Source organism: Vidua macroura, chromosome 3 (assembly GCF_024509145.1).
Source record: "Vidua macroura isolate BioBank_ID:100142 chromosome 3, ASM2450914v1, whole genome shotgun sequence".
Taxonomy (NCBI): domain Eukaryota; kingdom Metazoa; phylum Chordata; class Aves; order Passeriformes; family Viduidae; genus Vidua; species Vidua macroura.
In genome coordinates, this window is record NC_071573.1 from 43,186,864 (window position 1) to 43,209,120 (window position 22,257).

The following is a 22,257-nucleotide window of genomic DNA, read 5'->3' on the forward strand; positions in this document are numbered from 1 at the left end:
TAATTTTCAATGTGCACCTTCCAAAATGCCATCTCTTTCCCTGATTCTGCTGACAACAACCTCTGGGGGTCTTCTGCAGTCGTATGAAAATTATAAGCCCTGCCATTTGCCAGTCTGATGATGGGCCATTGCATCAAGCCAGCTGCTACTGTGTTCATCCTTTAGCTCCTCCTGTCTTGGGTTGGGTATTTTCACAGGTAAGAGTTGATCATATGCGCTCATCTGCATTTTGTGAGTCAAGGAAAGATTCTCAGCATCTGCAACAACTCTGCCCTGCCCTTACGGGGAGGGTGGGGAACCCCAACATTTTGTAACTGTATGGTTTTGGCTAATTTCTGGCTTTAATAATTTCCTCTTGGCAGAGGACTATCCAGCTCTTTGTGCTCTCTACCAAGAACTGACTCACAGAAATTGAGTTTTCCCTTGATGCATTGTGAGAGCGAATCTCTATGTATTTGAAGAAGCTAGTGAGCTAATGTGCAGGTGATGCAGATTTCTAAATGTGGGAGAAAAACCCATATTTGGCTATTTTAAATTAAGCTTCTTGTTTTATGCATCAGCCATTTGGAGATTCATCTATTCTAAACTAGAGATTTGTCTCCCTCATTGCTTGCAAACTGTAAAGCTGAATGTTGTTGCTTTACAGAGTTAAGTGATAGCAAGGAATGGATAGAGTTGATCAGATACCATGGAGATAAGCCTGATATAAAATCCAAACCTTAGTCTTTCTGTCAGTTCTGTGCAGATCTTTTGCCCTCTCTTAGTACATCATGGCCTTAGGCATCATCATCATCTAGGCTTGAATTTGGGATTTGTGGATCTAAAAACACAACCTGCTATGAGCTGGAGGCTCAGGCAGGCGAGTGCACTGTGACCAAACCTGGGGTAAAGCATGTTTGCATAAGCCACAATGAAAAAGATTTAAGCAAATACATTTGTATCTCACTTTTGTGATAGGCTAAGTGTGCATGCAGTCTGCCACTGCAGCTTGGCTGATAAGCAGTGTCTTCCTGAGCTGTAGCAGCTAATCAAGTGTCTGAACTGTGAGTGGAGGGCACATCATTGTTACCCTGCGACTGAACAGTCTCTGTGGTAATTGACATCCAGTCACAAGGAGACAGAGCTGCAGTAGGCAGAGGTTCAGAATATTTGATAGAAGTCCAGTTGAATGAGAATCCAGGCATTTGTGTATCAATGGGTCTCACAGATGGATGTCTCTGTTACATCAGAAGTGTCTTGGCAGACCAAGCTCTTTAAATTACGTGGCATGTCACTTGTTCTGTCAAAAGTTAGGAGTTTTTGTATGCTGTTTGTTTTCTGTCACAGGATTAACTACTCCAAAACCAGGGCTTTCTCAGTATCCTCAGGAAGTTATTTCCTACCTTTAAAGATATTGTCATGGGAAATTTTGTTTGATCTCAAGCCTGAGTTCATTGGTTCAATTTTATCCCCTTATTTCTGGATAAAAGGAACAATGGCAGGAGAAGTAGTATTTCTTCCATCAAGGTTTGGAGGCATGGTATCACCGTTGCCCCTGCTGTGGAGTTGTGGATGGACAGTCTTCGAATCAGTGATGCCTTTCCCTTACAAGCAGGAAATCTGCTGCCTTTTAGATGTGTCATTTGTTGACCTCCGGACTGATCTTTGATGTTTTTATTTTGAGACACATCCCAGTGTATCAGATACATGTGCAGCTACAGCCCTAGAAGATTATCTGTATGCTGTTGCCTGTGAACAGGCTGTGCCCAAGGCTAAATCCCATATTTGCTGAAAAGCAGGTGATGTGCAGGGAAAAAATGAAGAGTACAGAGGGTGTTTGTTTGGCTCCTAGGGCTGAAGAAATGGCGATCTGTGCTCAGGGGCAAAGACAATTTGCATTTTATTTCTCTGAGCTGCAGTGCTGGCAACAATGGTAGATGTTCATCTCTAGCATTGAAGCCCTGCATGGACAGGGCTGAATGGCCGCCTTTGTTCGGGGCTGGGGCAGCAGGAGCGCTGCAGCCTGGACTGAAGCTCTGTGTCACAGACCGTGGCCACAGAAGGGAGGTGTGGAGAGAGAGGAACTGGGTGCTGGTAAAGCCTACCCCATCTCTCCTCCTTTCCAGGGGAGGTGTTCAGCAGCCTTGGGATGTCCTAAAGGGAAAACAACACCATCCTCCAGTGGCTACCCTGTGGGGTTGGGGTCAGTGCCTGTCCATGCTGGTGTTCACTTCTGCTCTGCACTGACAAGGGGAGAAGGGGTTGGCTACAGCTCTTGCTGGAGAAGTATGGCCAGGGGTCTTTCAGGAGAAAGCCAGGACATGCACAAGCTGCATTCTGCTCCTGCAGCTACTTGGGCTCCACTCAAGGGATTGAAGAGTCCTAAATCTAACCTGCCTGGGAGATGGTCTCCTCCCTAGATGAAGCCTTCAGAAGGTGGTGAAGGATGGCAGGAGTGGAGACAGAATGTCAAGTGTGGTGCAGAGACTTGTTCCTTTAGCAGACACCTGAGTTCAGCCAGGTGTTAAGTGGTGGGTGCCGCCCCAAACTTTGTTGGAGCAGGCTTGGCTCTGCTTTAGCAGGCAGTTAACCTGTCATGCAGCTTGGAAAGTCCCTCCCCAGGGACTCCAGGCACCCCTGCATTGTGAAAAGCATATGCCCTCAGACTGGTGGCTAGCAGCCACGGAACATGTTGCTGTATCCATCAGCAGTGTTCTCTTCCCCACAGCCCCAGAAGTCCTTACCCATTGCAGTAGCTGACTGTCTGATACAAGTACCCAAGTGGTGGGAGTTTGTCTGGGACCACCACCAGGCAGCAGGTGAGAGGCTTCTGGTCTCTTACCAGGAGTGATTTGAAGTCTACTGTTTTCTGCAGTAGGTGGGAGGAAAGTGTGGGATGTAGGATCCTGTTCTCTAGCTCCACAGGGAAATGGTGCTTGGCTTGGGGATTGACCGTGAAAAACTCTGACTTAGAAACCTGAGTTTCTCCTGCCTCACCTACCCCATTGTACAGCGCTCACCATGCCAGCTGAATAAGATGTGATGTTAATTGCTCTGTGTGCTCCTAAGCTTCTTTCCATGGCTTTCAGGAAGCTGATTAAAAGAGTGAAAGTAAAGTGGGGATTAATGGGATCCTGGTGGAGGCTTGGGGGGAAAAAAAGGAAATTCCTTGGAGGGGGAAAAGAGGGATCTGAACAGCTGACAGCAAGCCTCTGCAAACAAACCAGGAGAGTTAGGCAGCAGATGGACAAACACTCTCTGGGCTTGTGCCAATGCATCAGATTAATTTTAAAGATGAAGCACCCACTGCCTGGGAAAGCAAGCCCTTTGAGTAGGAGCACTTCCTGGCAGCTGTTCAAACACTAGCTGCTTTACAGTTCACTTTTGGTGCACCAAGGGGCAGTGAGAAGCACTGGGGACTTTGGATATGAAATATGACCAGTGGGAACTATGGACCAATAAAGGTTATTTTTATAGGAGGATTACATGGAAAATAATGTCCAGTTGCTCAAAAATGCATAGTGTGCAAATTAAGAACCAGGAGAGATCAAAGGGCCATCAGGTCACACTCCCAGCATGGTGAGTGCTAAATCTTTCAAGCAAAGGATTTCTCTGGAGTCCAGTTCCAGAGGGGAATTATTTTTTTGGGTCTCAGCTGTAGACCTTGCTGTAGATCAGCTTATGTCATGAGGTATGATTGCCGTCCTAACTAGCTGTGTTACCGACATCCCCCTTGATGTGTCTGAATTGAACTCACAGGGTGCCTTGGTTGACGGGCTTGGATAGGTACAAATGCCTCCTTCTCCCACATCATCCTTTTCCTTCTACAGAAATGATATGAGCAAGAGTGCTTTTTTTCCCCCCTCCTGTCTTTTTCTCAAAATTAAATAAAAACCGTCCTGTTCATGAAAAAAAACCTACTGAATAATAAAACATGTGAAGACTCATAGGTGAAATAAGCATTTTCACAGCAGTTTGTTCCATTAGATTATATATTATGTATATGTAATATAGCCCAATGGTCCACCTAATTTATGAAGGCTGTTTCATGGTTCTCCCTCTTAATTTCCCATTATATATTATTTGGCTCTCTTTTAAGTCTGCCATACACTGTTTTTATGGTATGTATGGCAAAGAGACACTGTCTCAGACCCTGAGCTGGTGCCAGCTTCCACATCTTGAATTGCCCTTTGAACATAAGCTTATACAAAAGTTAATCAGTTTTTAGGCTGATTGTACAACATGTGCAGTTGTGATTAGAGACTATATTTAAGACTTGGCTGCCAAAAAGACTTCAGCAATGACAAGCTTACAAGTATTTCAGCAAAAGGCTGACACAAATGTGGGGTGGGCTGGGAGTACCACACAATTTATACTCTGCCCTGAGGAAATGCCACCCCCCACCCTGGCACAGCACCTTCCTCCGCCTCTGTTGGTGTTGCAGCAAAGGGTACATGTGTTTGTCATCCTGCCTCCTCCTCCATCCCAAGGTTTTTGATGCAATAAGACCAGAGTGAGAAAACAAGTATGATGCAGCAGGCCTGGCAAAGCACAGCTGTGGCAAAAGGAAAAAGTACTCGGGGGCTGGCAGCAGGTCTGATACCAGGGATTTCAGGGGCACAGACATGTAGAAAGGTAAAGAGAGAGCAGCATCAGCTGCTAATTCCCATTGATGAAGAGTTCCCTGTTCCCCTCACTGTGCTGCATTTCACTTGCAGCCAGAGTAATTTGGGGAAAACCAATATCCAGCTGTCGCTCGGAGGTTGGATGGGCTATGTCTTGATGTGTGTGATAGCGTGTCTTGACTTTTGAGTAGCCAGGGTCTTGCTGAAGCGAGAGAACCTGATCGGAGAGGATTTGCAGTCAGTTTTTCAGCTGTAAGTTAAGACAAGCTCATATCTGTTTGCTTGGCTGACAACCGTGAGTCTGGGAGCTGGTGACTTGGCCTTTCACTGCTGGGGTGTTTGTTCAGATGTACTCCACACAAATAGCATGACAGGGGCTGACAGGCTCTACCAGCTGCTTGGGCATTTATGACATTGTGTAAAATAGACATGGTGCTCCCTAGAAAGTCAGCAGGAATTTGGCACATCTACCTCCAGGCTCAGATGTATATCACATAAGCATTCACTAAATGGGCATAGATCAAGATTTATCTAGTTGAATGAGAGGCTTGAGTATTCCCAAAATAGCATCCCATCAACCAAAGCTCTCTTGTTCTGCTTTGCTACAAGACTGTTGATAAATATTAAAATCAAAGTTATTTCCCCCAGTGGAATCTTCTGTTGTAACCTGCCAGTTTTACACCCCTGACTTCAGTGCAGCACCACTGGCATGAAGCTGTGACATTTTGATGATGAATCTAGTCCTGCATTTGCTTTAGCAAACTAATTGAATGGATTTCTAGAAGTGGAAATGTCATAATAACTGATGGGAAATGCATCAGGTAAAGAGGTAAGAAATTACAGGTTTCATGACTGATAGCCAGGCATGTTAAAGATGTGGATATTTACTTGGCAGGGATTGTTATTAGAACAAAGCATTTTATGTTTCATGTAAAATAAATGCAAACATAAAATTATTTTACTTTACTTTTTACTCTGCCAGTCACTGAGGACACTTGATTTCAAATGCTGCCTTCCAGCTCAGAGAACAGAAATGTTTTCTGGACAGACCCTGGGGCTAGGAGCACCAATGTCAACCTGGAGTCATGCCTCAGTGCGGTCCATGGAATTCCTTTGCATTTACATCAGCACTGTAGATGAGCTCCTGGCTCATGAAAGCAATCAAAGCTAATCAATGTGACTAGAATTTGAAATTTCAGATGGTTCTGTAGAATAGTTCATGAGCAATCTACAAGCTAGGAGTTATTTGTGGAAAGTATCCAGCAGTTAATTTCAAATCCCATATACATTTGAGATGTTCATAAGCTGCTTGCAGACAATTTGCAAACAGAAAAAGAGGCTAAAATTTGTCAAAATAAATGATCTGCCATTAATTATTCATTTGGTTCCCATCAGTCATGCCAACTCTCTCCCTTGTTGTTCGTTTCTGCAAAGAGATCAGGGATTGAATTTAGCTTAGAGACAGAAGCATGTGTTCACCCCTAGAGGAGCTTCGGCAGAGCAGACCTGCGGCATGTAGGTGATGAGAATAAGAAAGCTTCTCTGGCACACAATATTCCTTTCTGTGGATAAACAGCAGATTTTAGCCAGCAGGGCTGTCAAGCAGGCTACTTCCGCGAGGACTGTTTTTAAACAGAAAACCCCAGCTACTAAAACAAACCCTGAACTTGAAGGGGAGAAGAAAAGAGAGAACTGGGGAAATCTGATGTTAACAGGAGAGGTGTCTTTCAGCCCAAACTACCAGCAGGTTGAGGGAAGCTTTGCCTTTTAAGGTGGGAGGGAAGAGTATGGGTGAAGAGAAGTCTGGACCACTGAGAAGAAAAAGCAGGTATCATCTCACCTGAGAATGTTCCAGGCACCAGCCTGGCTTCCTTCCTTGCATACATAATTGATTTATAGTCATGGGCACTGTCCCATAATGAGCAGAAAATGGACAGAGGAGCTAAGTGGTGCCTGTGCAACATCTTGGAGTGAGTGGGAAGGCTCTGTACCCCTTGATTAATATAGTGAAAACTATATCCAGATACAGTTTTTTTTGGGGAAAAAAGGCAGATAATTAAAAGGAAAGGGCCTCATTCACTGCTGTTTTGCTCAGGTTGACAGCAGCAAAATATAGCTGACACAAACTTCATTTTGATAAATGGCATTGGCATAGCACAAATAAGAGCACTAAGAGTAAATAAGCTGTCTTACATAAAAAAAAAAAAAAGCAAAAAGGTTGAGTTTCATTCAAAACCAATACATGTAGCACCACAAACCCTCAGCACTCAACAGAGCCTCATATGAGGCTCTTATAACCTGGATTCAGTTGCACCATGGATGTATTATCCTTGTTCTCTCAATAAAGGCATTGCCATGCTGCATGCACAGCAACAAGCCAGACCCAACTCTCCAAAGCCTCAGACCAGTGCCTGAGGTGCTATATTACAGCTTTTACTATTCAGAAAATGGAAATAAATAGGGCATAATAGAGTTTAGGGAACCGAAATGTCATATAGCTGAAAAAGGGCGTCTAGCAGCACAACTGATAAGAATGTCTGTTGAAGCACTCTCTCTGCACTTTGACTTACATCTTACACTTTGCTGAGAGCCCTTTCCTTGAGAACCACTCGGCAACATTTAATTTAGACAAGTGCACCTGTCATCTTTGGCCTGTTGCTTCTGATGCTGGTATAGCACAGACAGCTTGCTGGGGATTAGTGGGAGAGTCTGGGAGAGCTGGGGCTGCTGGTGGCTGGCTACCTGCCTTCCAAAGCATGCATGGCTTCTCATTTGAGTCCTGGTTTGGAAAGAAAGGTCTTGTATGTCTCCAAGAAAGAATGGCAAGGGTCTCAAAGAAAGGTCATGTGGAAGAAACGCTGATTTCATTTTTTAATAATCTTGCCTTCTTTGCAGCAGGTTAGGAACAGGCTCATAAAGCCAGGTAGTTGTACTGGAGTTTATTTTCCCTCTATTTTAATCTTTTAGTTCAGTCTATTTGACCAAAAAATTATCCTAATCTACCACATACAGAGTAACATGTTTTATTTTAGAGTATGTTATGTGCACACAGCTTTAACAATCTCTTATCACCTGTCTAAGTCAAGCTAAGAGGAAGGCTCAACAGGGTGCTGGTGAGCTGATGGCACTGGGGTCACGAGAGGGGAGGCAGCTCCTGTTTTTATGGAGCTACCTGCCCCTGTCTGCCCTGTCCTGCCACCTCTTTCCAGAAGGGCTCCCTGGCCCCAGAGACCAGGTAGAAGCAGGGGTTTGACCAAGAATGCAGCAGCCAGAGGGGGAGAGAGAGAGAGAGAGGAGTAAATCCCTTTACAGGGTTCATTCAACCAGGGATTCAACAGGAGTCTAAAATGCTCAATTTTTAAGATTGCCAAAAACTGCAGGAAGGGATTATTCAAGTCAGCATGGCTGAATCAAGACACAAGCCTGATCCATGTGGGAGTAGACTCATTTCTCTGGCCTGCCCTTGCAGACTTGTGACCTGAGTGCTGCCTGGACATTGTCCCCAGAGCTAAAACCTGGGCAGTCCCATTGCGCCTTGTGGCAAAAGTGTGGGGAGCGCATGGTGATGCTAAATTGCTTTGCCATTAATGCCACAGACTCTGTTACCTCAGTTACCTCATGTTTCATTTTAAATACATTTGCTTGCAGGCGGCAGTTTCGTGGTCTTATTTACATTGCCGTAGAAACAATCTTCCGCATTCCTCTATTTGCAGTGCATTTTTGTTAAAGGCTCTTTCTTCTTCACTTATCCACTCCATATTTTCATTTACCGATGCTTTCTTCATTATGTCCTTCCAATTCCCTCACCTTCTAGCTTGCCATGCTGCAGCTAAGTGTTTTTCTTGGTAAAGATGCCCAGCTCACTGCCTCTGCCTTTATAGGTGTCACGATCAACTGGTGATACGCTACACAGAAAAGGAAAGGGGACTAAGTGTGTCCAAGTGGACCTGTGCCTATGCCCACGAGTGTTGGGATGAGGAGAGCAGTAGGAAGTGGGAAGAAGTGTGATATTCTGGCGTCAGACCACTTGCCCTTCACAGTAATGAAACCAATTTAAACTTCTGCTTTGTGACCAAGGAATGAGGCTGCCCATCAGATAAGAGGCTGTGGGACTTCAACGGTTGTCTCACTCGGTTCATGTACACTGGGAAGGAGCCCTGCTAAAACCTCTGTGCTCCATGTAATTATAAGAAGACAAAAGTCTTTTTGGGCATGATGATTAGACAGAGAGATTTTATTATGAATCACACTCCCCAGTGGATAGTATTTGATTGTTTGCTTCAGAAGAGAAAAAGAAGAAAAAAGGAAAAGGAAGATGTTTAGGGCTTTTCTGATTACAAAAAGTGATGTTTGCTAGCACCCAGATTATACCTTGTTTCTCTCCTCCTCTGCTCTTGTAGGCAGGAAGTACCCAAGAAGAAATAAGAGCTATTTATGAGAAAAAAAGAAAAAGAAAAAAACCCCAATATATTCAGTGACTGATCACATAAAAACAAATACGTCTTTCCCCCCCCCCCCCCCCCCCCCCCATTTCTCATGGGAGGCTGCTCTACTGCTGGCAAAGAGACAGGCAATGATGCATCCAGAATCACCTTGCAAGTGTTGGGCAGGGCCAAGGACAGAGTGTCATCTCTTTGAACACAGGGAAGGGCTTTCTGTGCCAGGCTGGACACTTCTCCTGAGCTGCTGGAAAACCTCCCAGCAGTGAGCCATGTCACCAGCTGCAGAATTTTTCCTTTGTCCAGCCTTTGCTGTGACATGCAGTGGGTGAGGGGGTGGAGGTTGTTACCTGAGCTTCTGTGTTGCCACCACCTATTTTCCTTTATTTTTTGGTAGATTTTGGGTTTGACAGGTTTACCTTTACTCTTCAATGATACCCCTTATTTAAATTCCTCTTCCCTAAAGATGCAGCCATTCTGTATGTCCAGGATATGAAACTGTGAAAAGTGGCTGGAGTATATAGGAAAAGCCCTAAAATCCTTTTTGTCTTGCATGAGAAGTTAAACAAAACCCAGAATTTCTTCTCTAAATAGGGCATGAGAAGAAGAACCAAGAACTGTAAGAGTGTTTGGTTTTAACATCAGGAAGACACATGCAACACAGATCGAGTTCCTTCTTTCCCTGGCCTTAGCAAATCTTTTAGGAGTACCAAATAAATGGTGATGATGAGGTGGATGAAAGGGGGAAAGCAGAATAAGATTTAACTGGATTCTTTCCACTCTTCAAAGTGCTCAGGGTGTGCAAAGGGGAACATACTCAGGAGAGCTTTTGATTCTTGCTGGGTTGCTCTTCATTTTTGCCCTTGGAAGCAGCCGTGCACCAAAATCTGTTTATAGTACATAGTTATTAAGATCAAATGTAGCAGTAATAGCATGTGGTAGGCTTCTCTTTTCTGAGTCAATTTGTACCATATATGAGTCTTAGTTCTGTCAGATGAAGTGAACTGTGACAATGTCTATCCATCCATCAAGACAAATCAAGCTATTCATACATTTACTCTGAGAGCATCTTAGTGCATTTAACATTTTTTCCTGTGGCAGAGTTTTCCAGTTTTGTAATGCCAAATGTAAGAACTATGGGGTCACCAAGTCCTTCAAAATTAGTGAGAACTACATTGGCCATGTTGATATCACCTAATCACTTGTATTTCCTGTTGTGTTCTCCTTGCAATATTGTTTTTTTTTCTTCACTTTTTTTTTTTTCCTCTTGATTTCATATACAGGGAACTTCTTTCCTCATGTCATGTATGGATGTCATGCACAAACTCACAGCTGACCCATAAAGATGCTCCAAGTGCTATTAGCTAATGGCAGCTATTAGTGTTGCTGGCTTACTGGTGTGGAAAAGTCAGGGCTTTTAGAATAGAAATACACACTTTTTCAGTTTGGTGATGTGGCAGTGCAAGTTTGTTATTAGAGTTGAGTTACTGTAGTGGGAAACTGCTTGAAAGAGAGGCCCCAGAAGTTTTGCTTGGAGGGTCTGAAACATATATCAGTGCTAGGGCAGAACACCTTTGCCCTTCCAGGGAGAGCAGAACCAACCATGGGCTGCTGTATCCAGTATATTCCCAGCAGAACTTGTATTAAGATATGTCCAAAGGCAAAACTAAATTTCTCCCAAAGGTAAAATTTCTCCCTTTTATAACTCCATTTGCAGTAGCAGTTGCCCTAATCTGACTTCCAGCTGACTTTTTATGTATGAACATCATTTTTCTGCAAGGGAAGCTCCTGGTGGTGTTTATTATTCCATCACCCTGAATTCATAATGCTCTTCAGAACCTCAGCTACAGCTATTGATACTTTTCATTTCTGAAGTTAGTTTTCTCCCTTATCATCTCCAGAGACTTAATTAAATAAGAAGAAGCTATATGAAGGATCAATAACTGACTTGCAGCAAATGATGCTTCCATGTGGCAGCACGGTGGCTATCTGTGTTTTCTGATACTCAAACCATTAGGGGAGCATCCTGACCCACTCTGACTCCATTTCCATTTGCACTGGGCTCTTCCACAGCATGCTGCCTTGTCAATAGGTTTATCAATATGGTGAACTACAAATTCCTCCTGCTTTAGGAATCCTTCCCTACAATGAGCACTGACACACCCCATAAGATGATTGCTTTTGCTGTAGGAGAGAGCTTTTTCCTGGTATCACACTGACCCAAAAATTGCTAAGGGCTGTCTTTACTCAGCAGCCAAACAGGCTTGGTTGCACAGAGCAGAGCACAATAAATCCCTTCAATGAGATCCCAAGTGGTGGGTGTCATGTTGCTGTTCAAGCCCTATGACAGAGTTTTGTTTTCACACCACTTTGACTGTCTTAGGGCAGCTGTAGGGAGTTATTGCTCCTTCAGAGGTAAGCAATGTTTTGGTAGCAGAGTAAATGGATAGTCCTTTTGCACCTCCCTGCTGCAGAAGTGGCTCTGTTGGAGAGGGAAGAAATTACTTCAGTTTTTAGCTGAACATTTGTTATTTTTTTAGTAAGAGAGATTCCACTACTCAGGCCAAAGATGCTACGTGACACATAGCAATGATGCCTTCACCAACACAGACAATGTTGCCCTTGAAGGACCTAGCCATGTAACTAGAGACTGCTGAGTGAAGCCCTTCCTTCTTTGAGCAGACTTAGTGGGGATGCCATGGACCTCATGGAAATAATGACTATGGCCTGGAAAATAATGACTCTTCTCTGGTCAGAGAAGATTGCGTGTGCTGTTGAGTACTGTGATGTGTAGAGAGAGACTGTAGGCTCCATCTCCCACTCGCACTCACTTAAAGTGTTCTCCTTTAACTAAGCAATAAGCTGAGGTAAATCACCCTCTTATACCCTGATGCTTTGGTTATAATGTTTCATTAAACAGCTCTTATTGAATGTCTGGAGAAGCCTACGTCTCCCACAAATCCTCCTCTGCTAATGGAAAAGTCATGTAAACAAGAATCACTTTATTACATCCATTGCTCCAATAATATCCCTTCCAAATGGGAAAGACTTGAATCAGAGTAATTTAGTCCTTGTCTCAGTGTAGTTTCTCTTCTGGTCAGTTTTACTGGAAGGAAAAATAAAAGGCACACTGAAAACATGTCAGTGTGAAAAATGGCTGCAGCTTGCAGGCTCCATGGTCTTGGGAAGCCATGTTGAATGGCATAATTAAAAACCATTTTCAGAGCACACGTCACCTCCCAGGGCTGACACAGCCACTGAACCTTCTGCGCCAGTGCCTGCTGTGCCAGAGCACAGTTGGTATGCTGGCAGCGTGGGGATCGATCAATACCCCAAAGCCATGCGAGGCAAGCAGAGTCTGAATTGCCTCCCAGTAGTCAAGGCTCTGTGGCATCCAGAGGGGTCATTCCTAATTTGCCCTGACTTGTAAGTTGTTTCAGGCCTGTAGTTTGGGTCCATATATTCAGGGACAGCCAAAGTTAACCCAATAAGGTAAAAAATGCAGGAGTCTGTCATGAAAGCTTGTAGAGAAGATAATTTATAATCACAAAAAACCTGTGTCCCCATTAAATTCCTTATTTCTGGTAGATTCATGCAGTGGTTCTCCTCTGTTCCTAGCAATAGGCAAGGCCAGATGGATCGTCCTGGGACTGGGGACACACTGGTACACAGGTTTTGACCATACAGAACTCAAATCCTTTCTGATGACCGGTCTGAACTTTTCACAGCATAACTTTCAGGACCCAGGTGAGAAAAGTCCTCCAGCCCAAGTGGCTCTGTTTCTCAGATGCTTTTATTCCAGCCTTTGCTTTAGGGCAGTGCTGGTACCAACTTGCACCTCCAGTGGGGGATTCTTTATCACGTCATCGTTAAAGCTACACTGGGACAGCAGGACCTGTGCCAGGACCAAGTGCACAAGTCTGTTATTACCTTGTAAAGAGAGGTCAAAAGGCTTCAGCAAGCATTATTTTCCATTCAGTCATCTGAACTATAAAACTTGCAGGCAAGTCCCTGGTGGGGCCTTGAGCTCAGAGCTTTAAAACTCCATCCCTGACACTTCTGTTTGGTTTTCTCAACAACCTTGCATGAATCATTCAGCTACCTGTGTCCTCAAGTAACCTTACTGTAAAAGCAGCAATAACATGACCCTGCAAAAGTTGTGTCCTGGCATCACAGCTGCATCCTACATGATTGCATGTCCCCTGATTGCTATAGATCACTAGGCAAGACTTCCAAAAGACAGTGTGAGCACTCCTTTCCCTGTCTTTGATCATCAGGTGCTGTATTGCATGGGATACTTTGAATTCTCTAGTCTATTTTGGGGGAGGAAGGAGGAAAATGAGATCAAGGCAGTTACTGAAGGCAAGTCAGGCTCAGACTATAATTGTGCTATGTTTAAAATATTTAATTCCACAGTATGAGTCACTATGACTTGGCTGCTATTGACCTGGGTAACCTGAGTCAATATTGCATAAAAGGCCCTCTCATTTTGTCACTATAAATAAAATCTGTGATTATTCATAGCGAATGTTAAGTTTCTATTACCATAAGCAGCCTTACAAGAGCATTATGCTCCAAGATGTGGCTGTGTCACTGCTTGTGGGTCATCTGGAACTGCCTTCATGGGTGACTGGCTTGAAAGGGGCAGTGCTTCTGCCCTCGAGCATTTCTGCCCCTGCCTGGCAGAAGGGGAAGCCTGCTTTCATTAAGAACAAAAACCACTGAAAAAAAATTGTGCAGTGATTGCAAAAGCAAGAAAAGAAGTTGAGGGAGAAAAAGTGAAAGAAGCTAAACATAGGGAAAGGAAAATGAGGAAAATGAAGAAAATGAAGTTGTCTCCCCCTTCCTGCCTCCCTCAGGGCTAATTTTCACTATTAGCTGCTGTTTTATGGCACCATCCCCTCCTACTCCATATGTTGTAATTGGGCTGGCACATGCTATGTACATCCTAAAGGGACATGGTAATTATTTGTTGGATAACCAGAAAGTCCGTGGAGGGATGTGTTTGAGAGGAGTCCTGCGGTGCCATCTGGCCCTGCCTGTGACCAGTCCCATGCCAAACCCACTGGTGATCTCAGCCCATCCTACAGAGCCTTCTTCCTCCTCCAAGGGTTATAAAAGCTCGGTGGATGGCACCAGGTGCCTCTGAAGGGCCATGAGTTGGCCGAGCTGCCTCATTGTGCACTCGGGGGGCAGATTTCAGTAAGCTCAGCAGAGATGTGGGCTGTCACTGGTGTCAGTGGCTATGCAGACCAGGTTCAGACCAGGAGCAGCTCTAGCCAGTGGAGGATGGGGGTGAGTAAGGTTCTGTGCTCTAGAATAGAGGTGACACCTAGAACAAAGGGAGGGTAAAACAAAGGGATTGGTGTACTAGTTGGATATGTTAGAGCTGTCCTTTCTAGTGTTGTATTCCTGTATTTCTTGATGGTAAAGCACCATGGATGAAAAAGGCAATTAGACAGTGAAGTGTGACCTGTTGATTTTGTCTGAGTTGTGGCACTGACAGACAGTCCTTAATTGCCTCTGCACTAATCTGCTCCCTGCCCTCACCCTGGGAGACAGAGAAGAGAGACTCCCCAGTCCTGCAAGGGCATCAGCTGAGAGCAGCCACAGATAGAGAGATCTTTAAGGGTTGGATTGTGGTGCTTGCATTGCAGCTTTGCCAGGGAGTCTGTCATGGAGACATTTTAATGTTGATCTATGCTTTAATAGTATTGAAACAGGAGACTGACATCCTTCAACACAAACTTCTGCCTCCCCATTGCATGCCCTACCCTGAATCAGACCTTCTGCCAAACCCCAGTGCTGGTGCTGCAGAGAGAGGGTTTGTTTCCACCACCACATCTCACCCACCTCACCTTTTTGTCCCAGACAGTGCAGCAGATGTCCCCCTGACCCACAGTGCCTTCCAACAGCAGCCTTTTTTCAGCAAACTTCTGACTCAGTTTTCTGTATAAATCACTCTATCAGGTACCTCAGCTGCTCAACTTGATCTGCACACTAGGTCCTCACACAGATGGCAAAGACTGTGGCAGGCAAAAAGGTCTTCCTAATTAATTACTTCAGTCTTCAAACCCTGTACTGCAGACATCTCTATGCACAAACCAGGTAAGTAGATATTGTTGGCTTATTTTATGTCTGGGAAAATTAGGTCCATGGGGTGATCAGCATGGTTTAAATAGAAAGAGACAGATGTTAAATGACTTTCCTAGATCATTAAGGTGCTCACTGTCCCCAGAGTCCTTGGCTTAGATTCACTAGCAGAGACCATTTTTATAATAGATTGGCAGTGGGTTGCTTTTAAAAGATTTTCATGTTTGAATTGAAAGATTCACCTTAAAGAAAAACCTGACTATGTGTGTATCCTGACAAATACAAGCACAGAGGCTACCAGCTTCTGAGCCCTGAGCTAGAAAATGCTCAGTGAATAAATAACCTCCTGTTATTTACCAGAGGTTTTGGAACTGGGACTAAAATATGGGATAGACTAGTCACTGCTTTTTCTCATCTGTACAAGTTTTACTGTATATGTTAATTGTTACCAAAGTTACTATTTTTCCTGAATGCATTGGAAGCTATGTGAAGTTTTGAGGCCTGAGCAGCCAATGGAAATTTGCTAAGGCAATATGGCACAGATAACCTTGCTGGAAGCTCAGATACAGTAGGCATTCCCCTCTGCTGCTTGCAGAGACCCAGATAAATTCTGTTGGATTAGTGTCTTCCCCTGGATTGCTCATCTGATATATTTCTAACTCACCTTTGGACTCAAATATTTTTACACCAAATACTCCACTCTACTCAGCAAGCATGTACACAGCACTTGCATGGCTGATGCTCCAGTGTACACAGAGCCATAGGGGGACAGGTTTTCGAAAGTGTGTATATGTTTAAAGATGGAAGAAATACCATAAAACTGGGAGCGGTTTCAGGTTTGAGAGGGGCAGCAAGCCCATGGCAATGCTTAGACTGGAGGAGGAGGGTTTTGGAAGAGCAGGCTGCTGACCCCAGTACTTACAGGGTCCGACTGAGAGATTTTCTCAAGGCAAGGCAGAATCACAGAATATCCTGTTGGAAGGGACCTCCAAAGATCATCAGGTTTAACTCCTGATCCAGCACAGGACACCCCAAAAATCACACCACATGGAGTGTTGCCCAAATGCCTCTGGAACTCTGTCAGGCTTGGTGCTGTGACCACTTCCCTGGTGAGCCTGTTCCAGTACCCAACCGCCATTTGGGGTGGAAGCTTTAAGAACCTTTTCCTAATATCCAGCCTAAACTTCCCCTGACACAACTTCAGGCCATTCCCTGAGGTCCTGTTACTGGTCACCGCAGAGAAAAGACCAGTGCCTGCCCCTCCTCTCCCCCTCACAAGGAAGCTGTAACTGCAATGAGGTCTGCCCTCAGTCTCCTCGAGGCTGAACAGACCAAGTGACCTCAGCTGCTCCTCATATGGCTTCCCCTCAAGGCCCTTGATCATCTTTGCTGCCCTTCTTTGGACACTCTCTAATGGCTTAGTATCTTTCTTATATTGCAGTGACCAAACAAGTGTCTGCTTTGCCCATCTTGTGAAACAGTGCTAACACATGGCACCTGAGCTGCTGTCCTAGGGACCTTTGAGGACTTTCTCAAGAAGATAGAAAGGCTGTCTGAGATACCACACACAGCTGGAAAGACTTGTGTAAAATATCTCAGCTGAAAACCCTCAAGTGGCCCATGTTGGCTGTTGTCATGCTCTGAATCAACAGTCCTTGACACCTGTTAACTTAAATGTTTCTGTCAAATCATGCTTGCATTTGCATTAGTAAGCTGCAGCTAATGTTTTCTTCCAATTTTTTCCTACAAAGTTTTCTAGCAAACAGAAGCCCCATCAATAAGGAGGAACTTTTTCATAATGAAAATTAAAGAGTTTTTTCCCCTTTCCCTTCTCATTTGATTTATAATGGTTACTTTAGAAATACTCAATCTTCATAGTGAGACCAAAAGCAAACTCTATCCCTGAATAAACAAATTCATATTCCTATGTATGTACATCCCTATGTACATATATATTCCTAAACACATAAAAAACCAAGTGCATGGCATTGCTTGGAATTATGTGGACGGTTTTGGATGCCTATTTTATTTATTGTACTTCTATTTGAGAGGAAAATTGGATTTGGGCCCGTATATCTCTGCGGATGCATTATTTGACTTTTAATCTACATCAGACTGTAACAAAGCACATCGCATATCACAGCTTCTGCTGCCTCTGATACAAATTCTGTATTTCAAGAATATTTATGCATACAGGATTATTTAGTTTGGTGGCAAAGGTGTTGCATTCTGCACTTTTTTTCTAAAGAATATTATTAGTGTTTACTGTTTCAATTGACTGTTCACATCAATTCCATTCTATGGAATAGGTGGATATACGTCTGGACTGGTGAATAATGACAGTCCCCAGTAAACAAAGGGGTTAACTTTGCATCTGTTTTCCTCTGCTGGGGAAGAGCTGCCAGTGATGGAAAGAAGGAGAAATGGAGGGTCCTTCTCCACTTTTGAGGAAGGGGTGAGACCCAGCAAGGAGGGGATCCCAGGTGGTGTGCTCCTGACTGTTGCTAGTTTCTGCTAGGACACAAATGAGAGGAAGGACAATAAAATCTACTTTGCATGATTGATTATGTATTTATATATCTGCACTGGGCCAGTCTGATTTCAACAAGGACTTGTCTAAAACTTCTCTATTCAACCATGTTATTTTTTCCACTTGTCTCCCTAAGCCCAGCTCCTTTGACCCATCCTGGACTTTAAAAGGAAGATCAGCAGTTCTGAGCTCTCTCAAATTCCCCTGAGGGCAGCTTTTTCTCCCCTGTGCCCTCAACAGTCCTGTCAGCTGCTGTGCTCCAGTGACAGGATGGCTGCATTTCATAGCAAACGAGATGCTTTATTAGCATGTGGCTGTAAAATACTTTGAAACTCGAGTAGATGAATAATGTTGTATCATAAATATAAAATGAATATTGGTTTACGGTTCCTGAAATATTAATTGGTGCATGGAGTCACTCTTGGAATTTTTTTTTTTTTACTAAATGTAAAGATCTTTCTGAGTTCTCAATGTCCTTGCTTTGGTTTTTATTATTAATATTTCCTCCAGGAGACATTGACTTTCACTTCCCCTAGACATGCTGACTCCTGCCTGCCAGAGTGATTCAGCAGCTTGCCACTCTTACAGAAGGAAAGTTTTCTCCTGGTTCCTTCCATTGGCCTGGTGTGACATTGGCTGCAATCGAGGGACATATTAGTGTGGCTGGTTGACTCTTCACACTGACTTGCTGCTGAGCAGCTGGGCAGCTCTGAGCTCTCTGTCTAGCTCATGGCTCTGTCCCTTATGCAGGGAGGAAGGTCCCTATGGAGAGCATCGGGGCTCTCTGCCTCACAGCTTTCCTTTTTCCAGGCAGGATCATCTTAAATGTCCAAAAGTTATTTATAATTGAGGCTGGCTCCTGACTATCTGTTGCAGTCATCCAGGTCTAGAGGGGAAATTCTACAGAAAAATGCTGCTTGTTTGTTTAACTGCAACAAATGCCCATAAAAATTGCAAAGGATAGGAGGTGATTAACTCTTTCTTTCTTTCTTTCTTTTTCTTTCTTTCTTTCTTTCTTTCTTTCTTTCTTTCTTTCTTTCTTTCTTTCTTTCTTTCTTTCTTTCTTTCTTTCTTTCTTTCTTTCTTTCTTTCTTTCTTCTCTTTCTCTCTTCTCTCTCCTTCTCTCTCTTCTCTCCTCTTTCTCCTCTTTCTCTCTTTCTCTCTTTCTCTCTCTTCTCTCTTCTCTCTCTCCTTTCTCTCTTTCCTCTCTTTCTCTCTTTCTCTCTCTCTTTCTTCTTCTCTCTTTCTCTCTTTCTCTCCTCTCTTTCTCTCTCTCTTTCTCCCTTTCTCCCTTTCTCCCTTCCTTCCTTCCTTCCTTCCTTCCTTCCTTCCTTCCTTCCTTCCTTCCTTCCTTCCTTCCTTCCTTCCTTCCTTCCTTCCTTCCTTCCTTCCTTCCTTCCTTCCTTCCTTCCTTTCCTTCCTTTCCTTCCTTTCCTTCCTTTCCTTTCCTTTCCTTCCTTTCCTTCCTTTCCTTCCTTTCCTTCCTTTCCTTCCTTTCCTTCCTTTCCTTCCTTTCCTTCCTTTCCTTCCTTTCCTTCCTTTCCTTCCTTTCCTTCCTTTCCTTCCTTTCCTTCCTTTCCTTTCTTTCTCTTTTTCTTCCTTTCTTTCTTTCTCTTTTTCTTCCTTTCTTCCTTTCTTTCTTCCTTTCTCTTTTTCTTCCTTTCTTTCTTCCTTTCTCTTTTTCTTCCTTTCTTTCTTCCTTTCTCTTTCTCTCTTTCTTCCTCATGCAAAAGGTGGGGGTAGGCCATTGTTTTTAATTGAACCCAAGGAGAGGAGACTCACATTACAATTTTTAATTGCATTTTTGTTTTCCTAATAAAGTGTTAAATACCTGTCAGAGCTCATAAACATAAAGCCTAACATAAACCAAAGAGACATACATGTATACAGCTGCATGCAACCCACCTGACTGGTGTGTCTTGTTTTATTAGAGCATGGTATATGAAGCTAAATTATGTGGGGCTTATGGATCCTTAAATTACATGTTTTTATTGATCTCTTGTCACTCTTAAAAATATGTTACAGAGGAAAAGAATGTAGTCTTTGATACTGAAAAAGAAATTCAACTGCAACTCATAAAAGATCTGAGAAACTATAATTCAATGTGTGGGGCTGGCAAAAATGTAAAATACTTGGTTGTAGCTAATTAGTTTTAAAAATTCTGTGTCACATACCTTTAGAGACCAGATCAGGAGTCAGTGTTGTAGTAATTCATGGGACAACTTTCCTGGTTGCCCTGGGGTATGCATTTTGAAGCAGACACCTTTGCACTTTTCATATCCCCCCAAATCACCCAGTGATCTTCTTTGCCCCTTATCCTCCGCCAGACCTGGAAAAGAGGGTCCTGGGTCCTGAAAGCCAGGTTTCCACAGCAGCATCATTTCTGCAAACCTGGCCTCTGTCTGGGTCCCAAACTGGGGTAATAAGACCCACCAGTGTGATCTTCTGTGCTTGGGTACGGCACAGTTTTGTACCTGGAGACCCACAGAGGTGGGTCTCTGTCATGAGGGGCTGGGGGCTGGCTTGCCCCCTTGCAGTACCCTCCATCAGAGTGGGAATAAACTTTGTCAGCATGGGATGCAGTGCAGATGGTGAGGTTGAGGATACTGTGGTTTCTCTTATCTGGTGGAGAGGAGGTGAGGTGGAGAAGCAGGGTGGTTTTGGTGCTGCTTCTCCATGCTGGGTGGGCCTGATTTGACTGGTGGCTGTGGCAGGCCTGTACCCTGCCATAGCTCATTGCCTCAGGTGAAGTGCTGAATGATTCAGAGCAACCATTTTTATATATTTTAAGAAATGAGTCTCTTTCCCTAGCGGCCTCTTGTGATTGCTGGAATTCAGCTGCTATCTCCAAAATGGACATTTTTAATATTGTTTGATCTTGTAATACAAAACAAACCAGATGCTCGCATCGGATGGAACTGAACATAACCTTGGCACCTTTTTTTTCTTACAATGGAGAAATACGATCATTTAACCTGTCTCTGAACCCATATTTTTGTGCTCAAATAAAGACAAATATTAAATATGTACTCCTATCCCAGAACTTGTTTCTGGTACTCAGCTACTAAAAATTCAGCCATGTCCCCCATAAATTGTTACTAATATTTGAAGTTGCTTTTTTACCTTATTTGCAGGAAGCACCTGCACTGCTGCATTTAACAAGAGTAAGAGTATTTTTTCTGTTTCTGCAGAGAGATTTAAAATAAGAGACTTGGCCAGTTCATATGCTGCTGAAAGTATCAGCAGAATTTTAATAGGTGAGATAAACAATAATGAAAGGAAAAATAAAACTAGTTTTGTGGGTAGTTTTGAAGCTAGGGCTGGGTTTATTGGTTTTTGGGCATTTTCAGATCAACTTGCCTGTCTGACACTTGGATTTCATTTTCCTACAACTTCAAGAGGAGGAAAGGTGTGCATTTGTCTTGAGCAGTAAGTCTGCTTTGAAAGTTCATTGAAATTCAAAAATCCCATTTTCCAACAGCTATCCACTGGCACTTTACAATTCATGCCTCTAAATGGGATTGTTTGTAAGAAACTGAACTGGAGAGCATAGCATAGATTTTAGAAATGTTATCATGAGTGTTTCACAGGAAATTTGCTCTCACTTTGGTTCTGCTCTCAAGGAGGTCTCTGATCTGTGAGTGAGGATAGTGTCCTCCAGACATGCATTTTACTCTTTCAGCTTCCCCTGCAGTCCCCTCCAAGGAGGGTCCTGTTCAATTTGCACTCTGACACACTTTCTGGTGTGGGTCTAGGATGCACCTCAGGCGCACCTGAGATATCCTGCAGTGGGGAGAGGAACATTCCAGAGTGGAGCAAGGCAATTGCCTGAGCACAAATCCCACTGCACCATCCCACCTGTGTGTGGTTCAGTCCTGCTCTGTGCAGAGACACTGAAGTGACTGCAAGAGTCCCACTTTGAAAACACGCATTGAGTTATTTGTTCCTGAAGAGAGGAAGTGGTGTCACATAGTGAGAGTTGTTTGTGAATCTGGGAATGTTCTGCACTAAGGAGAGCCTGAGCCCTGGCTGGCTGGCAGGGTGGAAACATGCCTGCAAAGGGCCTGGTGACTCAGTCCGAACGCAAGTGACGTGGAACCATGTAGGACATGGCTGGCACAGCCTGGAGGGAGGATGTTTCTGAGGACATGGCACACTGGCCAGATGAATCTGAATGGCAAAATCCCTTTATTGCATGTCTTCTCTCCTGTGACCTGAAGGAGAATGGAGGCACTGGTCTCAGGTACAGCCACGCCTCTGAGTTTGCTCTGCACAGAGGCTGTTGGTTATACAACCAAGGAGAGCAGGAAAACTGCTGTGTTCACAAAGTTCAGCATATTATAGCCCATGATGACAGTCATGATGCCATGTACATCTAGATTAACGCTGTGCTGTTGTAGTGGGTCTGTAAATGAGCCTCTGAGGCATTAAGACAATATAGGTAATATTTCACACTTTCTTCTGGCATTAAGGAACATAAGATGTTTCTTCCAAGAACTTTAAGGAGAGAGTAAGACCTCTTCACAGGCAAAGAACAGGAATAACAGTGGTCATTCAGTGCCCAAAACTGGGAGCATTCTAAGGGAATAGT

The 22,257-nt window shown here is 43.8% G+C and overlaps 1 protein-coding gene across 2 annotated transcripts in view; it reads left to right on the plus strand.

Annotated features, from left to right (window-relative positions):
- Positions 1-16,638, plus strand: part of URB2 (URB2 ribosome biogenesis homolog) — a 147,397-nt gene extending 130,759 nt beyond the window's left edge. For both annotated transcript variants that reach the window (XR_008436286.1, XR_008436285.1), the window contains 2 exons: positions 15,014-15,151; positions 16,578-16,638. The gene's annotated coding sequence lies outside the window, so the exon portion shown is untranslated. The remainder of the gene's footprint in view (positions 1-15,013; positions 15,152-16,577) is intronic.
- Positions 16,639-22,257: the final 5,619 nt, after the last annotated feature.